This window comes from Schistocerca nitens, chromosome 4 (genome assembly GCF_023898315.1).
Source record: "Schistocerca nitens isolate TAMUIC-IGC-003100 chromosome 4, iqSchNite1.1, whole genome shotgun sequence".
NCBI lineage: Eukaryota > Metazoa > Arthropoda > Insecta > Orthoptera > Acrididae > Schistocerca > Schistocerca nitens.
In genome coordinates, this window is record NC_064617.1 from 877,315,947 (window position 1) to 877,329,880 (window position 13,934).

Sequence of the window (13,934 nt, forward strand, 5' to 3'; positions counted from 1 at the left end):
AAAACAAAACATTATCACGTAACAAAACAAAAGAACGCGTATGCGGCGGCTGTCACTTGACTATAAAAAATAAAAAAAAAAACTCCTGTGTGGCGACTGTCAGAACAGTAAACTATTAAACTAGAAAAATGACTCGTTTAAGTAAACTGATTTGGAAATCATGGGCAATAAAACAGCGTATATCAGAAGTTAGGAACTTTTAACCGGCAGTACACCGATGGACTGTTCGACCAGTAAATTTGTTGGGAGAAACTGAAGAATCACAAACAATACGTACAAGTTTTTGGACCAATGTACTGCATACAGCGTGAACAAAAATTCGCGCAGTCGGACTTCGCAGAGCGATTCCTCACGTACTATCAATACAAAAATAACTCTCACAAAATTTCGTCCTACGCGTATTTCCGGCAGTAAATGAACGATTAAGATCGGCAGTCTGGCAACACTGTAATACGGTAATTATCTCTGTCAGCATATCAGATTAGTGCTGTGTATTTGGTGCAGTAGATAGCCTTTTGGGGTAGCTTGCAGGACGTCAAGGGTTCGATTCTTGGTCGAGGCGTATTAGTTTTTATTTGATAAATGTAGACTGCGTGGTACTGTAGCCGCTGTGTTAATCGTCATATAGCGGGTCTTCTTCAAAACATTTGCACTTCCATACTACGAAGACAGAAATGGAAGTACAATCGTTTTCACTAGCGAGCTTTTTAAGAGGCCTTTTGCACGTCGTGGACGGGAATTATTTCGCACCGCTGCATCTACTAGATTGCAAACCTGTTGCCTGTGTGCCTTACCCAAATGGCCTCATCGATTAGTACCAGCTATTACTCTTGCCACGTTTAGGTCCATTGTATTTCGTTATGGCCTTACGTCACCAACAGAGCTAGCAACATGACTTGTAAATAATATCCAAACATGTACTGCGTAAAGGTTGGATTCATGTGGCTTAAGAAATGGTATATACGACAGTACTATACGGCAAAATTAAACTGGGAAATAAAAACAAATACGCCTCGACCCAGAATCGAACCCTCGACCTCCTACATCCTAACCCAAAACGTCTATCCACAGTACGAGCTGCACATCACTGCTCCAATTTGCTGACAGAGGTATTTACCGTACAAGTATTACCGCATTGCCAGATTTCCAGTCATAAACGTCCATTTACTGCCGGAAATAGACGCATACAAAATTTTGTGAGACACATTTTTGTATTGTTATTATGTGAAGAATCGCGCTGCGAAGTCCGAAGGCGCAAATTTCTTTCCACCTTATATGTAGGAGTATTAGTAACAAATTCATTGAAAGTGAGACGTTTCCGTCCGTTCACGTCGAGGTGACGAGCAGTGAAACAGTGTATGCCAATCAGGCGAAATCGCCGTGAGCATTGAGGCAACCATACCACAGACGCACCAGGTTGACGATAGCCGTTTGGTAAAACACCGTGGCATGCTGCGTGACGAAGTGCGTCACTGGCTTCTGCACGTCCTCGCCCGACAGGAATCTTCGACCCTGCATGGCCTTCTTTAAGGGGCTGAAGACGTGATAACCGTATGGGGAGAGATCAGGACTATAGGGCGGGTTCTCGAGTGTCCCCCACTTGAGTTGGCCTAACTTCTGCGTGGGGACGCACGTTATCGTGAAACAGCAACAAGCCTTGGTGCACCGTTTCACAACGGCGATCTTCGGCAGACATGCTGCTCCATACACATTCTTCACCCTTTGATGGATGTCTATCGGTGTTTGTCCTTCGGCAATAATAAAAAAAAAAGAGCACGCTGGGCCTGTTTGGACGCATTTGGTAATAACTTCGCCATAGTCCACGTTTCCGCATTCACAGCACTCACGCCGGAGGACACGAATGCCACACTGACATCTTGCTACACGTCGGTGCTACGTTGCATATACACCACAGAAACGCCCTGAAATGGAAACTTTTTGGTCGCCACTACCTACCTAATAGGCAGTATGTAACCTTTGGCACGGAACCAATGAGGCCTTGGTGGGTCGATGGAGGCAGTTGGCACCACATCTACACAAAACAAGGCACCTAATTGTCGTATTTTTTTTTTTGGGGGGGGGGGGGGGGAGGTGATGGGCTCTGAATCTGATACCACCTTCAGTTACATCCCAGATGTGTTCGATCGCGTTGAGATCTGGCGAGCTGGGGGGGAGGGGTGCAGTAAATCAACTGTAACTCGACACTGTGTTCCTGGAATCACGCCATCAGACTCCTGGCCTTGTGACTTGGAGCATTATCTTGATGAAAAATGCCACTGCCGTCGGGAAACAAGATCGTCATGAAGGGGTGTACGTGGTCTGCAACCCTAGTACGACAGTCTTTGGCCGTCAAGACTGCCTTGCACGAGCTCCACTGGAGCCACGGATGATGACGTGAATGTTCCCTAGAGCATAACGTTGCCGCCGCCAGCTTATATCTGCCCCGCAGTACAAGTGTCAAAGAGCTGTTTGCCTGAAAGACGACGGATTCGCGCCCTCCCATCGGCATGATGAAGAAGGTATCGGGATTTATCAGACCATACAAAGCTCTGCCACTGCACCAACTCTCAGTGCCGATGGTGACGTGCCCATCTCAGCCGTAGTTGGCGATGTCGTCGTATTAACATTGGTACATGAACGCTTCGTCGACTGCTCGTTAGGAGCCTTCGGTTCACTGTGTGTTCAGACACACAGCTTGCCGCCGGTTCAGAATGGTTCAGATGGCTCTGAGCACTATGGGACTTAACATGTGAGGTCATCAGCCGCCTAGAACTTAGAACTAATTAAACCTTACTAACCTAAGAACATCACATACATCCATGCCCGAGGCAGGATTCGAACCTGCGACCGTAGCAGCAGCGCGGTTCCATACTGAAGCGCCTGGAACCGCACCGGCCGGCTCGCCGCCGGTCTTATTCTACCAGTGTACCCAGCCTGAGACGTCCGTCACCTGTAATGAGGGGTGACCGCCCAACCCCACAACGTTTGGACATGGTTTCGTCTTCGTTTCGTCTCGTGTTGAAGACAATCCTCAAACACCCGACAAATCGTGCAGTTTCCGAAATGTTCGTGCCGAGTCTGCAGGCCACGACAATCTGCCCTCTGTCAGGTACATCGCCCTTCTACCCGATTCTGCACACGGACATGCCACGCTCGCTGATATTACATGCACCGTGCTAGTGCCTGCCTAGCAGTCACTCCTCGCCAGGTGACACTGCTATCGCCTGAACGGGTTCATATCGATAGTAGGTCACTGGTCATTATGCCCTGGCTGATCAGTGTTTCTATCGGGTGTCTCTCCTATGAGTCGTCGGGCACATTTTCTATGGTGTTTCGACAGATATTTGCACTTTCGTTCTTGCAACACCCATCGTTGACGAAAACCGTCGGCATGTTTCCCAATGTTTTTTAAAGCGGAATTTTTCGTGTCCATTTCATAGGCCGGCCGCAAGTTAGTTTAGTGCGTTATTCGCTTCATCGATATTTACTAACAGGAACAGTAAAACACGAAGAATAATCAGTTCCCCAGTAGCGACTGAGCAGCAATGATGCAGGGCCTAGCAGTCGACCGTGAAGGTGAAAAAAATGTGACTCACTGCGCATTGACAGGTGGAAAGACCCACTGCTGTTTAGCCCCACTATTGCAAAAGCCAGAAACAGTAGCAACTGTATAATATCTAGTAGTAGCCGCCCAGAGCAACATAAACAGGAGCGACCACATGAAACTGATTAGTAGAGCCGTCCCGCTGTAAAATCCCTCCTTCCCCCTTACAACATTAAGACGTGGTCTGTGAACTCTGGTGTCATCCTCCGTGGCGAAGCCGACTGGTTCACCATGGTTTCTCAGACGAGAAACGTAAACGAATCATCGAATGTAAACCTTAACGCGAAATTCCTTTTTTCTTCGCAAACTGTTCGTTTAAACGCTCACTGTAAACAAATTACTTGGCCAGCTGCGATGGTTACAGTGGTAACAAACCACATGTTTAAAAAGAATAGTAATGCCGAATTTCGATACACCCACGTAATGTTCTTTAGTGAAACTTTAAAGATGTATTTAAACACGGCTCTGGGCCTATCACATTTACGTGATTACTCTGCTATTTACAATAAAGTGCCTAGAACAGGGTTCAGTGAACCATCTTCAAGCTGTTTCTCTACCGTTCCACTCTCGAACGGCACATGGGAAAAACAAGCACTTAAATTTTTCTGTGCGAGCCCTGATTTCTCTTATTTTATCGTGATGATCATTTCTCTCTGTGTAGGAGAGTGCCAACAGAATGTTTCCGCAATCGGAGGAGAAAACTGGTGATTCAAATTTCATGAGAAGATTCCGTCGCAACGAAAAACGTCTTTGTTTTAATGATTGCCACTCCAATTCACGTATCATGTCTGTGACACTATCTCCCCTATTTCGCGATAATACAAAACGAGCTGCCCTTCTTCATACTTTTTCAATGTCATCCGTCAGTCCCACCTGCTGCGGATCCCACACCGCACAGCAGTACTCAAGAATAGGGCGGACAAGCGTGGTACAAGCAGTCTCTTTAGTAGACCTGTTGCACCTTCTAAGTGTTTGCTGGATTGCTCTACCTATAATATTATCTATGTGATGGTTCCAATTTAGGTTATTTGTAATTGTAATCCCTAAGTATTTTGTTGAATTTACAGCCTTCAGATTTGTGTAACTTATCGCGTAATCGAAATTTAGCTGATTTGCGAACGGTACAACCAGACGGTATGCGTTAGACTGTTATCAGATTTACTGGAGACTCATGACTTAACCTGTTACAAGGAATATAAATCTTACGAATTGTTGTTGTTGTTGTGGTCTTCAGTCCTGAGACTGGTTTGATGCAGATCTCCATGCTACTCTATCCTGTGCAAGCTTCTTCATCTCCCAGTACCTACTGCAACCTACATCCTTCTGAATCTGTTTAGTGTATTCATCTCTTGGTCTCCCTCTACGATTTTTACCCTCCACGCTGCCCTCCAATACTAAATTGGTGATCCCTTGATGCCTCAGAACATGTCCTACCAACCGATCCCTTCTTCTAGTCAAGTTGTGCCACAAATTTCTCTTCTCTCCAATTCTATTCAATACCTTCTCATTAGTTATGTGACCTACTCATCTAATCTTTAGCATTCTTCTGTAGCACCACATTTCGAAAGCTTCTATTCTCTTCTTGTCCAAACTAGTTATCGTCCATGTTTCACTTCCATACATGGCTACACTCCATACAAATACTTTCAGAAACGACTTCCTGACACTTAAATCTATACTCGATGTTAACAAATTTCTCTTTTTCAGAAAGGCTTTCCTTGCCATTGCCAGTCTACATTTTATACTCTCTCTACTTCGACCATCATCAGTTATTTTGCTCCCCAAATAGCAAAACTCCTTTACTGCTTTAAGTGTCTCATTTCCTAATCTAATTGTCCGCAACTCGTGGTCGTGCGGTAGCGTTCTCGCTTCCCACGCCCGGGTTCCCGGGTTCGATTCCCGGCGGGGTCAGGGATTTTCTCTGCCTCGTGATGACTTGGTGTTGTGTGCTGTCCTTAGGTTAGTTAGGTTTAAGTAGTTCTAAGTTCTAGGGGACTGATGACCATAGATGTTAAGTCCCATAGTGCTCAGAGCCATTTGAACCATCCTAATCTAATTCCCTCAGCATCACCCGACTTAATTCGACTACATTCCATTATTCTCGTTTTGCTTTTGTTGATCTTCATCTTATATCCTTCTTTCAAGACACTATACATTCCGTTCAACTGCTCTTCTAAGTACTTTGTTGTCTCTGATAGAATTACAGTGTCATCGGCGAACCTTAATGTTTTTTTTTTTCGTCTCCATGGATTTTAATACGTACTCCGAATTTTTCTTTTGTTTCCTTCACTGCTTGCTCAATATAGAGATTGAATAACATCGGGGAGAGGCTACAACCCTGTCTCACTCTTTTCCCAACCACTGCTTCCCTTTCATGCCGCTCGACTCTTATAACTGTCATCTGGTTTCTGTACAAATTGTAAATAGCCTTTCGCTCCCTGTATTTTACCCCTGCCGCCTTCAGAATTTGAAAGAGAGTATTCCAGTCAACATTGTCAAAAGCTTTCTCTAAGTCTACAAATGCTAGAAACGTAGGTTTGCCTTTCCTTATGAATTCCTTATAAATTATGTAACAAAATTATCTGGCAGAAATTGTAGGTAGTCACGACATATTGGTTACACTGCAGGATCAGCATTTCCGAATAGATTTCACTGATATCATTTCGTGTTGTTGTGTCTTCAGTGGTTTCATCCCTATCGATCCAACAAACAGGCTGCTTACAAAAAGTTTCAAGCATTCCTACAGGAGGTAGTTCTGGTCAAAGCTACAACGACAACTACATCAACATCTGCATCATTATTCTGCAATAAACAATTAAGTGCATGACAGAGGGTCCATTGAACCGCGTTAGAACTGTTTCTCTACCGTTGCAGTCTGGAATGGCGGGTGGGAGAAACAAGCACTTAATTCTTTCTGTGCGAGCTCTGAACAGAGAAGAAAGCTGGTGGTGGAAATTTCAGATGAATATTCTGTCGCAACAGAAAAAGCCTTTGCTTTAACGATTGCCACACCAATTCGTGTACGTGTCGCTCACTCCTCTATTTCGCTGCAATAGAAAAAGAACTGCTCTTTTTTGAACGTTTCCGATGTGCTCCGTCGGTCCCATCAGATGCGGATCGCACACATCACACCAAGAGAAGAGGGCGGACAAGCGTGGTGCAAACACTCTCCTTATGCGCATTTTCTAAGTGTTCAGCCAATAAATCGCAGTCTTTGGTTTGCTTTCCCCACAACATAGTCTATTCCATTATGCTCGTTTTGCTTTTCTTGATGTTCATTTTATATGCCCCCTTCAAGACACCGTCCATTCCGTTCAACCGCTCTTCCAAGTCCTTTACTGTCTCTGACAGAATTACAATGTCATCGGCGAACTTCAAAGTTTTTATTTCTTCTCCGTGGATTTTAATACCTACTCTGAATTTTTCTTTCGTTTCCTTTACTGCTTGTTCAAAATACAGAGTGAATAACATCGGATATAGGCTACAACCCTGTCTCACTCCCTTCCCAACCACTGCTTCCCTTTCGTACCCCTCGAAGCTTGTAACTGCCATCTGGTTTCTGCACAAATTGTAAATAGCCTTTCACTCCCTGTACATACCCCTGCCATCTTCAGAAGTAGAAAGAGAGTATTCCAGTCAACGCTGTCAAAAGCTTTGAGTAAGTCAACAAATGCTAGAAACGTAGGTTTGCCTTTCCTTGATCTATCTTCTAAGATAAGTCGTATGGTCAGTATTGCCTCACGTGTTCCAACATTTCTACAGAATCCAAACTGATCTTCCCCGAGGTCGGCTTCTACCAGTTTTTCCATTCGTCTGTAAAGTATTAGAGATAGTATTTTGCAGCCGTGACTTATTAAACTGATTGTTCGGTAATTTTAACATCTGTCAGCACCTGCTTTCTTTCGTATTGGAAACTGATAGCCAAATAAAATTTGTTTGGAAACTAGACGATTTGACATTCTCCATCCCAAAGGTTGCACCATTTTACACTGTACACATTGTACTGGTTCGCAGCGTTGTTTCCATCATCAAGGGCAAAGTCAGATTTTCCTCCCTGGTATTCTTGCCTTTTCTAAAGCCAGTACTGATCGCTAGTCTTCTCAGAAAGTCTGATGGGTCAGCTGTTCACCTTACTCGTCTCCGTAGTATTTTTGGGACCACCCTCGCAGGATAGGGTTCTGCAGCGGGAGCAGATTCTGGTGACGGCGAGAGGTGTTTGTGTCTGCCCGCTGCGCCTGCCTGCCCGCCCGAATCAAGGCCGAGCGGCGGCCGGCTTGCGTAACGAGAAAATCGACTCGGTTGCGGCGCTGACGGAGTCACGCCGCGGGGGAGCCGACACGGCTGGTAAGCGGCGAACAGCGAGGTCTGCCACCAATACTGCCGCTGCTGCGGGCGCCGACACCCTGTCCAGACTCTTCTTCTGCTCACGTACTCCCGCCTTATCACAGGACCCTGCCCTCTGTCCTGCGCCTCTTCATCAATCTCCTGCCAACTTCATCAATTTTTAATATCATCGAGCAGCCCAAGCCTCCTTCTTGTATGCCCTCTGTTCCTTTGACGACTCTTCGTCCCACGCGTTGTTCCTACACAACACATAAAGTTCTCAAAAGTATCCAGACTCCCCTATGTCCGACCGCGGTGGCCGAGCGGTTCTAGGCGCTACAGTCTGGAACCGCGCGACCGCTGCGGTCGCAGGTTCGAATCCTGCCTCGGGCATGGATATGTGTGATGTCCTTAGGTTAGTTAGGATTAAGTAGTTCTAAGTTCTAGAGGACTGAGACCTTAGAAGTTAAGTCCCATAGTGCTCAGAGCCATTTGAACTCCCCTATGTAATGTGGTACTGACCACTAGATGTAATGAGACGAGTCCCAGCAGTGTTGTGTCGTCACTAGAGAAGCGGTAATATCGGAATAGGTCCGTCACTGGTTGCAAATCAATCAGGCATACATTTCAACACTTCGAAAGCTATGATAATTAAATAGACACCCTAGCTGCAAGCAGGCGTTGATACACTTCATTGGGGACATGTTGAAAATGTGTGCCCCGACCGGGACTCGAATCCGGGATCTCCTGCTTACATGGCAGACGTTCTATCCATCTGAGCCACCGCGGGCACAGAGGATAGTGCGTCTGCAGGGACTTATCCCTTGCACGCTCCCCGTGAGATCCACATTCCCAACATGTCCACAACACTACATTCGTAGTGCGCCTAATAGATGTTTGCCCATCATACTCATTACTCGTGGCAGATTAATCTACCAAGTCCCGTACGAGTTCGGGCATAGCGTGTGCGTTCGCACAAGAAGGTCAAAGGCCGGGAACCCAAATTTTTAACTATATATGACGGTAGTATCTGTTCCCGAAAGAACAGTTACCGTCAATGACCATGCAGCTTTGCTCGAAATGAAATGATAAATAGACACCCTAGCTGCAAGCAGGCGTTGATACACTTCATTGGGGACATGTTGAAAATGTGTGCCCCGACCGGGACTCGAACCCGGGATCTCCTGCTTACATGGCAGACGCTCTATCCATCTGAGCCACCGCGGGCACAGAGGATAGTGCGTCTGCAGGGACTTATCCCTTGCAAGCTGCCCAATTCACCTGTCTGTGATGAAGGAAAACCGTAAATGAACCACGAGCAGGCAGACATCACGCACTGACGCACAGGAACGTCTAACACTGCGTAGAATGATCGTAAAGAATCGCGTGAAATCGGTGGGAGGAATCACTCGTGAGTTCCAAACAGCTACCAGCAGGTCGGCTAGCACAATGAGCGTAGGGAGTTACACATGAAACGTCCCCTTAGAAAAATTTATAAATGACTGTGCTGATAAACCTCTTACGTTATCTGATTTTCAAACAGATGAGCAAAACTGAACATACTCAGACATTTCTCTCTTTGCTTATTCTGATCATCGCTAAACTGACACACAATATTTTTTGGCGCAACGCAGTTTGACTTTCAATAATCCCTACAAAAGAATGGCCCTGACTAACAATAACCTATACCTTTCATGAATCACTTACCTCACAAAAATCGTCGTTATTCGAACTACTGCAATACAGCGAGCGCCAATACTGCCAGCTAAATAAAGGATTCTAACTACTGAAGCCACTAACTACTGATAGGCATACTTAGCAAATGAAAGATTTTGATAGAGAACAAACAACGTATTTACCTTAATAGTGTCCAAAAATCATAATATATATATATCAGTTCATGACATCCAGTCTTACAAATTTACTGTCTCTGATGGACACACGTCAAGATCATCCGCTCTCAAAACTCCGCCATCTCTCCTCACATCCACCACTGCTGGCGGCTCACCTCCAACTGCGCAACGCTACGCGCTGTTCACATCCAACTACCCAACACTACAATAGCAAATATTCCAACAATGCAAACGAGCCACAGACTTCACACAGCACAGGCAGTGATTTTCATATAGAGAGCTACGTGGCGTTACCAACATAAAAACCTAAACAGCCTACTTACACACAGAATGGGGTAGAGAGATCTGGAAGCAATTCATACGACACTAGCCAATGCTAACCAGTGCTGGAGATCGTGTAGACAGCGAAGCCACTGGACAGTGTATGACTGGCAACAAGTGATTTGGAGTGATCAACTATATGCTAGCTCGTGTTTGGCGAATGCCTGCACAGTGTTACCTGCTATAATGCGTAGCGCCAATAGTGAAGTGCAGAGGGCAACAAGTGGCAAGGTATGGAAGTCTTTTTCGTGGTTTGTATCCGCTCCCCTTATTGCGCTTAAGAAAACTCTAAAGGCCAGAGGATATGAACATATTTTACAGCAGAGCGCGTACAATAGAGGAACAGTTTGTGGATGATGATTGTTTGTTCAGCATGACAATGCACCCTACCATACAGCAGCATCTGTGATGCAACGCTTTCTCAACAATAACATTCGTAAAAAGGACTGTCCTTCCCAGATACCCGACCTTAAGCCAGTCGAACACATTTGGAATGAAGAATGTCAAATAAAACAGCCGTCTATTTTTCCAAACAAATTTTATCTGGCCATCAGTTTCCAATCCCAAAGAAAGCAGATGCTGACAGATGTGAAAATCTGTTTAATAAGTCACGGCTGCAAAATAATAACGCGAATTCTTTACAGACGAATGGAAAAACTGCTAGAAGCCGACCTCGGGGAAGATCAGTTTGGATTCCGTAGAAATGTTGGAACACGTGAGGCAATACTGACCATACGACTTATCTTAGAAAATAGATTAAGGAAAGGCAAACCTACATTTCTGGCATTTGTAGACTCAGAGAAAGCTTTTGACAATGTTGAATGGAATACTCTCTTTCAAATTCTGAAGGTGGCACGGGTAAAATATAGGGAGCGAAAGGCTATTTACAATTTGTACAGAAATCAGATGGCAGTTACAAGACTCGAGGGGCATGAAAGGGAAGCAGCGGTTGGGAATGGAGTGAGGCAGGACTGTAGCTTCTCCCCGATGTTATTCAACCTGTATATTGAGCAAGCAGTAAAGGAAAGAAAAGAAAATTCGGAGTAGGTATTAAAATCCATGGAGAAGAAATAAAAACTTTAAGGTTCGCCGATGACATTGTAATTCTGTCAGAGATAGCAAGGGACCTGGAAGAGCAGCTGAATAGAATGGACAGTGTCTTGAAAGGAGGATATAAGATGAACATCGACAAAAGCAAATCGAGGATAATGGCACGTAAACGAATTAAATCAGGTGATGCTGAGGGAATTAGATTAGGAAATGAGATGCTTAAAGTAGTAAATAAGTTTTGCTATTTGGGGAGCAACATAACTGATGATGGTCGAAGTAGAGAGAATATAAAATGTAGACTGGTAATGGCAAGTAAACCGTTTCTAAAGAAGAGGAATTTGTTAACATCGAGTATAGACTCAAGTGTCAGCAAGTCTTTTCTAAAAGTATTTGTATCGAGTGTAGCCCTGTACGAATGTGAAACATCGACGATAAATAGTTTAGACAAGAAGAGAATAGAAGTTTTCGAAATGTGGTGCTACAGAAGAATGCTGAAGATTAGATGGGTAGATCACATAACTAATGAGAAGGTATTGAATAGAATTGGAGAGAAGAGAAATTTGTGGCACAACTTGACTAGAAGAAGGGATCGGTTGGTAGGACATGTTGTGAGGCATCAAGGGATCACCAATTTAGTATTGGATGGCAGCGTGGAGGGTATAAATCGTAGAAGGAGACCAAGAGATGAATACACTAAACAGATTCAGAAGGATGTAGGTTGCAGTAGGTTCTGGGAGATGAAGAAGCTTGCACAGGATAGAGTAGCGTGAAGAGTTGCATCAAGCCGGTCTCTGGACTGAAGACCACAACAACAACATCAGTTTTCGAGAAGATTCTACCTCGGCTCAGGTCATAACAGAGGCCAGCAATACCGGTATTAGTAGATTTCTGCATGTGGTTGAAGTGATCGCTATAGCAAGCAGAAATCTGTATTGGTGGCCCCTGTTTTGACCAGAACCCAGGTGGAATCTTCCTACACATAGGTCAGGGACCTGAAGATGGCGTAGTAAATCGCCGAAACTGGTAGACAAATAAAATATGTTTGGAAACTAGAAGGGTGAGAGGTGTTTGATCTGATATCCTGTGTCGAACAGACGATTCTCTCAACCATCTCTGAAAAGAAGGAAATACAGAGACATTTGGGATGAGTTAGGATGTCGTCTTCGCCCTAGTCTCCAGCATCCAACACTGGCACCTTCTCTGGTTTGAGCTCTTCAGGAAGAATGTACTGCCACTCCTCCACAGGCATTCACACACCTCACTGAAAGTGTCTCCAGTTGACTTTTGAGTAAGCACAAACGCTAACGGTGCGTGCACTGCATATTAATGCTCACTGATACGTGCAGAATTACTTCTGTTTACACGGTGTACGGCTTTTAGAAGAAGCTGATGGTTAGTACATAATAATCTGATTGTGGTGAATCTGACTTCACTGCAGTGCACTCATTTTCGCTTTCACAGGTGAAAGATATACACTCCTGGAAATTGAAATAAGAACACCGTGAATTCATTGTCCCAGGAAGGGGAAACTTTATTGACACATTCCTGGGGTCAGATACATCACATGATCACACTGACAGAACCACAGGCACATAGACACAGGCAACAGAGCATGCACAATGTCGGCACTAGTACAGTGTATATCCACGTTTCGCAGCAATGCAGGCTGCTATTCTCCCATGGAGACGATCGTAGAGATGCTGGATGTAGTCCTGTGGAACGGCTTGCCATGCCATTTCCACCTGGCGCCTCAGTTGGACCAGCGTTCGTGCTGGACGTGCAGACCGCGTGAGACGACGCTTCATCCAGTCCCAAACATGCTCAATGGGGGACAGATCCGGAGATCTTGCTGGCCAGGGTAGTTGACTTACACCTTCTAGAGCACGTTGGGTGGCACGGGATACATGCGGACGTGCATTGTCCTGTTGGAACAGCAAGTTCCCTTGCCGGTCTAGGAATGGTAGAACGATGGGTTCGATGACGGTCTGGATGTACCGTGCACTATTCAGTGTCCCCTCGACGATCACCAGTGGTGTACGGCCAGTGTAGGAGATCGCTCCCCACACCATGATGCCGGGTGTTGGCCCTGTGTGCCTCGGTCGTATGCAGTCCTGATTGTGGCGCTCACCTGCACGGCGCCAAACACGCATACGACCATCATTGATACCAAGGCAGAAGCGACTCTCATCGCTGAAGACGACACGTCTCCATTCGTCCCTCCATTCACGCCTGTCGCGACACCACTGGAGGCGGGCTGCACGATGTTGGGGCGTGAGCGGAAGACGGCCTAACGGTGTGCGGGACCGTAGCCCAGCTTCTTGGAGACGGTTGCGAATGGTCCTCGCCGATACCCCAGGAGCAACAGTGTCCCTAATTTGCTGGGAAGTGGCGGTGCGGTCCCCTACGGCACTGCGTAGGATCCTACGGTCTTGGCGTGCATCCGTGCGTCGCTGCGGTCCGGTCCCAGGTCGACGGGCACGTGCACCTTCCGCCGACCACTGGCGACAACATCGATGTACTGTGGAGACCTCACGCCCCACGTGTTGAGCAATTCGGCGGTACGTCCACCCGGCCTCCCGCATGCCCACTATACGCCCTCGCTCAAAGTCCGTCAACTGCACATACGGTTCACGTCCACGCTGTCGCGGCATGCTACCAGTGTTAAAGACTGCGATGGAGCTCCGTATGCCACGGCAAACTGGCTGACACTGACGGCGGCGGTGCACAAATGCTGCGCAGCTAGCGCTATTCGACGGCCAACACCGCGGTTCCTGGTGTGTCCG

At 46.0% G+C, this 13,934-nt stretch overlaps 1 protein-coding gene and 1 non-coding gene across 2 annotated transcripts in view; both read right to left on the reverse strand.

The window, feature by feature from the left end:
• Positions 1–13,934, reverse strand: part of LOC126253379 (chitooligosaccharidolytic beta-N-acetylglucosaminidase-like) — a 374,039-nt gene that overhangs the window by 312,177 nt on the left and 47,928 nt on the right. The window lies entirely within an intron of this gene.
• Positions 9,081–9,155, reverse strand: Trnat-ugu (transfer RNA threonine (anticodon UGU)). The gene has a single exon. It is a non-coding gene; the product is annotated as a tRNA-Thr (tRNA).